Source organism: Streptopelia decaocto (assembly GCF_964273445.1).
Source record: "Streptopelia decaocto genome assembly, chromosome: 1".
NCBI classification, from domain to species: Eukaryota; Metazoa; Chordata; class Aves; order Columbiformes; family Columbidae; genus Streptopelia; species Streptopelia decaocto.
This window is the reverse complement of record NC_138663.1, coordinates 57,547,046-57,553,408: the sequence shown is the minus strand read 5'-3', so window position 1 is coordinate 57,553,408 and position 6,363 is coordinate 57,547,046.

Here is a 6,363-nt window from a genome sequence, read left to right as displayed (position 1 = left end):
GAAATACAATAATCTGAAAGGGGTAGCAGTGCTGAGTCCTGGATTTGGTATCATGAGTCTCTGGGGGAAAGAGAATTCTTCATCTGGTTAATTAAAATGCTTATGAGGAAGCCTCTCATTTTTTGACCTGAATTAAGAACACTCAAAAACCCCACCAGAAACAATAATGAAAAGAGACAGCCTGAGTTTAATCTGCAAGAGATAATAGGATAGTATGACCCCACAGTTTAGTTTAATTGTAGATCAATAATGAGATCTGCTTGCCCACTTACAAAATGTCTGTATGCCTCATTGTTTACATAATATTCATCTCCTTCTGACATATGGTGCTTTTTTTTTCATGCTTATTCAGGGTCCAGTCCCGCTTCCATTAATGTTTCCCCTGACTTTCACGAGAAGCAATGTTGGAAAGCACTGTTTAAAGGGTTGCACCATCTTCTGTCTTGTAGCCACAGCACATACTGCACACTGACAAGGGAAGCCACTGAGCTAAACCATTAAAATGTGCTCTCCCTCCCAGGCATATCACTTACAAGGGTGGCCATTCATGACAGAGTCCAAAATTAAAGCAAATAGTGACCCAAAGGCTTGCTGGGGAGGCTGTCCTGTGCACATGGGAGTGCAGGTAGGTTAATGACTCTGAATAGGTTGCTTACTTAAGAAATCCCTCTGGCCAGACTGCAGCTGCCAGGACTTCAGACTTCTTCTAGCTGCTAATTGTTAGTTACATAATAGATTGCAGTGAGTCAATAGCTGTCTTGTTGTCTGGCTGGTACCAGCTTTCCATGTACTTCATGTTTGGGAGACCTGTAAGCCAGGGAGTGGCTGGTTACTGTAGGGGAAAAGATAAATTCTACCCTATATGGGTTTCATTTCTCCAGGCCACAAATAAAGTCACTTGGTTTGTTCAGCCTGGAGAAAAGGAGACTGAGGGGAGAGCTCATTGTGGTCTACAGGTACCTCGCAAGGGGAGGAGGAAGGGTAGGCACCGAACTCTTTAGTGACCAAAGATAGAACCAGAGGGAATGGCAGGAAGATGTGCCAGGGGAGGTTTAGGTTCAACATTAGGAAAAGGTTCTTCACCCAGAGGGTGGTGGAGCACTGGAACAGGCTCCGCAGGGAGGTGTCATGGCCCCAAGCCTGACAGTGTTCAAGAAGAGACTGGACAAGCCCTCAGACACATGATGTGAACTGTGGGGTTGTCCTGTGCAGGTGCAGGAGTTGGACTCGATGATCCTTGTGGGTCCCTTCCAACTCAGGACAATTTATAATTCTATGATTGTATAACTGTTCAGCAGAAGACAGATATACCGTGTTCTTCCTCCTATAGGTCTTACACAAGACCTTTTCACTACAGCTGCTTGGGCTTTTATATCCTCTTCATCCCTGTCATCTTATCTGTCATCTGAAGGACATTCTGGTCAGATATGGGACTAAATTTCAGCTCCAGGAAAGGGCTTTAAGCACCTAACTGATTAAAATCAACAGGAATTCTCTACGGTGCTCACCTCATGCGACTTTAGGTGACTACATTGCAGCCATACACACCTGAATTAAGCAACCTGGGCTCCCTTTAAAGAAGAAAAAGTGATCGCACTAAGGATCCTAGGTTAAGTGAAGTCCACATGTTAGTGCCGTTTCCAGGGTGTGAATTGTCCCTGTGCACTGATTACCTCTAATATAGACACTGGCACCTAAAGCTAAGGGGGCATGACGCTGCACAAGAGCTGCAAGCCAGCACCTGCCTTGGGACAGCTCATCCCACAGGAATATTTGAGTAGCATAGAGGAGGATTCTGGGATGATCATAATGTAACGATTTTTCTTGGTCAAGGTGTGTTTGGGTTTCATCAATCTCTTAATAGGAACCAAGCAGCTTTCCAGGGTTATTGCTTGCTTTCTGTCTACTCCATATGTTTGTCTGATAACTCCATGCCCCGGATTTCTACACACCATGATGACTGCCCAGAATCTGGAAGCTCTGCTTCATGCCTCTGAGGTCCTCTAGAAGCCCTGTTTTGAAACAGAGGGGTGAGAAGAAGAGCTGCTGAGCAAACTTCCCCAACTTAATCTTGTAAAATCAAAGCCTTAGAATTCCTCTTTTGCTAGCAGGCCCAGTACTTGGAGGGTTTGTTTTGATGTACAACATTTTTGCTTGGGCTTTCTTGTTTATTTATGAAGTTTCAGAGTTTCCCATTGAACAGCAAATTTAGGTTTCAGGGTAAGTGTAGCATCTCTATCTATATGCAGCTGGTCAAATCCCAGAGGAACTTAATACTATTACCATGGTTTTTATCAATTTCTTAATTTTATTCTGAGGTGCAATCAAGAACAAATTAGCATGGAGTAGGGCAGTTTCTGGCATTGGCATCTTATTAAACCCCAACACCTCCTATTCTTCCACTTTTCACCCCATCTCATCTAATAGTTGTATATTTTCCTTCCTCTACACCCCCTACCTATCTTGGAAGCAAGAAGTAAGAAAGTCCACTTGTTTTATGGCTATTCTGGTCCTCAGGATGCTATTTTTGCGTTGGTTTATGCCATGATATTTCCAGAAAATGCCAGGTTGGACACACCAGTCTATGGGAAACACTAAACACAGTCCTTCAGACATATAGGATTGCTTTGGGCCTAAAAGTATCTTAAACCTGTCAAAGGGTTGCTGGAGGAAACAAGTCATCCAAGGAAGCTGATCACACACTAGCAAGACCTGCAGATAGTAACGCAGTCCTAGTTTTATCCTAACTTCACAGTAATAGTCTGTGGTATCCCACGAGTAGGTGGCTGGGGAAAAAAGGAATCAGATTTCTCACAGGCTCTGGCTGTGCTGCCTCAGAGAGAACCAGTCCATGAGATATCCCAGCATACAAGCTACACTTGTCCCAGACAGAAACACCCTGACCACCTCTCAGCAGACTCATCCCACTTCTCAAATGAAAATGTGTGGTAGTCATCTCTATTCAAAAGACCTGACAGAGAGCTCAGCCTCAAATCCTGTCTTGATAACATTTAGTTCCCTTGGTGGACCTGAGTCACTTCTCCAAGGCAGCGGCAATGAGAGGTGACAGCATGGAGCTACATGGTCCCCATCGATGGACATCCTGGAGGGCTGTTGCCACAGTGTGCTGGATCAGATCACATTAGCCTAATAGAATCTCAGAAATTAGTGTCAGGAGACTCCCTGTCTTATTCCATGACAAAAATGAAGAGCCATTTTTTATGGTAGATAGAGGTGTTGCCTCACCTAATTTCAAGTGACTTAAACCACAGGGCTTACAGACCTCTCAGAAGAGACTCCTCTGCAGTCTCACAGATCTCCATGATGTTCCACTTGCATTTTCCATATGGCATTTTCATCTTTTAATCTCCCATAAAACCCATTGTAATCTGAACAATTCCTCCCCCTGGTTCATGGCCCTGATTTCCATTTTCACACTGACTTTTATCAGTGAGCCACGCCATCAATTTCAGGGAAATTAGTCCTCTTCAACACAAGGGAGACACAATCCTGCTGATGGTGTTTTTGTACACCACAGAAACCTCTGAGCCCTCAGACTTCCTTGGCTTGTCCTTTAGCTCACCTTCCTATCTGATGTCCTTAATCTTTCCTTGTAAATCCCTCTGGGAGATAGATATTGAGGGCAAAATTCTCAATTGGATTCAAAACAATTAGATGGACGACCAAGGTCCGAGAACCGACATAAATTAGCACCAATCAAGAGGGTGGAGACTGAGACAAAGTCCAAAGAGATGGCAATGGAGAGGGTGGCAAGTTGGCAGGGTTGGGAACAGCTTTGTCCACATATCAGCTACCTGGGAGAGGGGCCTACTGAAGGGGAGGAGGGCATGACAGGAGGAAATCTGGGCTTTAGAAAAGGGTCCCACATAAAAAATGGATATGAGGCTATCTGACTCTTATTTAGACAATTTATTGCAGAAAATTTGCTACATATCAGACTGAAGTGCATACCAGTGGGCAGAGCAAGAAGACACGTGTGCAATGATTGGTCTTCTGATCAAAAGCTCATATGGGGGGTATTTTTTAATCTTATTTGGAGTTTCCAGATTGGATGGCTTTTAACAGTAAGAGAGCCCAGGGGCTTCTAGAAAGCTTTTCTGTTATTGTTGCTGCTGTTGTTTTGTAGGGGCGGCTAGAAAAGAGAGCTGGGGTTTGGAGGGGGTTGTTTACTTTTAAAGGTTCCTTTTTTCTTTTTTTTTTCCCCTGCGATTACCACGTGCTCTGATCACAGTCAGAAGGAGAGCATGCAGAGACGTTGCTGCCTGCTCTGCAATTCCAAACAGGTATGCACTAGACCTTGGGTCAAAAAAAGCTGTGATTTAAAGCAGCCAAACATCTGGTTCTTCATGCTTGTTGACCACGTTCTCCATCATTTTCCCACTCTGTGCTCTGACCTGACTTTGCAAAGCAACTGCAAAGTATCCTTCCTCTGCTACCTCACATCTCCCCTTAGCCTGGACTACAGGTCGCATGTAAATGCCTGCTTCTATTTTCTTGCTCTGTTTTTTGCCCTTTTTGCCCTTTGGCGCTTGGTGTATTTTTGTGTTATGAGAAAGTACTATCACTTCTAGCTCAGGGACCAAATGAGCCCACATCTGGTGCTTCTCAGGGAGATCAACCAAGACTGGGTGTAAATAAGGGCTTAATTCAAAATATAATGGTTGGTGAAATAATTCAGGTGGGCTTTTCTCTAGCCAGGAAATCTTGGCTCTTCCTAGAAGGCCTCTTGTGGAACTTCCTCCTTGCTTGTGTCTTCATGAAAACCTGCTCTGTTCCTGGGCCAGTTTTTATGCCATTCCATGACATGTTCTTGCTTTTGCTGAAATCCATCATTTACAGTGTCTATGCAAAGATACCTGTACAGATTAATTTTATTTTCAAGTGGCTAGCAATAAAAACTGAGCCCCTGACCTCCTGAACCCCAGCAGAGTGGAGAAGGTGGGAAGGCAAAGTGCCTTTCATTCCAGCTCTTCAGATCTGGAGCTTCTGAAAGGACTCCAGAGTTTGATTAAAGACGAACCTGGTGTCAAAGCCACAAGGGGGGTTTAGATTAAATGCTTTAAAAGTAAACCCAAACAGATTTTTTATTAATCAGCTCAAAGAAAAAAAAAATCTATGTCTCAAAGTAGCAAATGATTCATTATTCAGACAGCCATTTTCATAGGCATTTCAGGGAGAGGATGTCCCCTCGTGGAGTAGCTCACGTTGACGCTATAACCCTTACTGGGACCAGCACATCGAGCAGTACGTGTTGGCCACCTGAACAATCTGCAGGCTGTTAAAGAATTAAAGAGTACCAGCCAGGAACTGCGTGCCAGGAATTCATAGCAGCTGCCCCTTTTTCTGCATTTCAAAACTCCCATAGTCACATTTTCTGCCATTGCATTCCCTGTCTTTGTCACACAGCTGATGTCAAGCTTATGGGACAGAAATTCACGGAATCCTTCATCATCTTTGATTAAATATAGATGCTGCTATTTACAGCCTTGCAGACCCCAGTCCTTGTCAGCTTTTAATGGTTTCGAATGCTTCCGATAGCAGAAAAGAGCCATTTTGTCTGCTCCTCAACAACAGGAAAAGCCAATTGACCACTTCTTTCTTTCTCTGCAGGAAGCATGTTCCTGACTCTGGGATGGTACCTTCTGCTTTGTTTGTGTCTGCTGGAGCTAGGAAAACATTTAGGGCTCTCAGCAATATCAGCCTTGCCTGCCACTAATTTTCCACTCTCTGAAGCCTTGCTATTCACCCTCTCCTTTGTCTCCCCCATGCATTAACAGAAAAAATACTAATCTCTTTGCTGCTCTGAATTTAGGGCTGTCCAATACAATGCTGCCAGGATTTCCCAGGCAGGAATAGTTGAGGAGTCTTCACAGATGGTGCAAATCACCCCCTCACTGCCATGAAATGGTTGCTGGTGTAGGGAGCTACTCAGGAGAGGCTTTCTCCTTCATTTGCCCAGAGGAGGAGTAAATAGGCATTGGGTGTTCACAGTCTGCCATATGATTCCCAGGGTAATCCTTCTCATAGTTGAGGAAAAGCAGGTCCCCACCAAGGCGTCTTAAATCTCAGCCTGTGTTTGGGCAATCTTTCATTTATGGCATTTTACAGTACTCCTGAGGGCAATTCCCCTGCACTCAGGCACTTTGAATGTTACCGAATTTTAACTTTCAAATCTTAACACTTTTCTGTGTTATCTGTCTGCCTCAGGCTGATGTCTTAAATCCAAGCAATTCAGCCTTGAGGCTGGGGAAAGTGTGCTTTTTTGCTCATGGTGATGAAATTCTGGTACCCTTTTGAGAACAAAACCCGCCTGGACACATTTCTGTGTAGCCTCATCTAAGT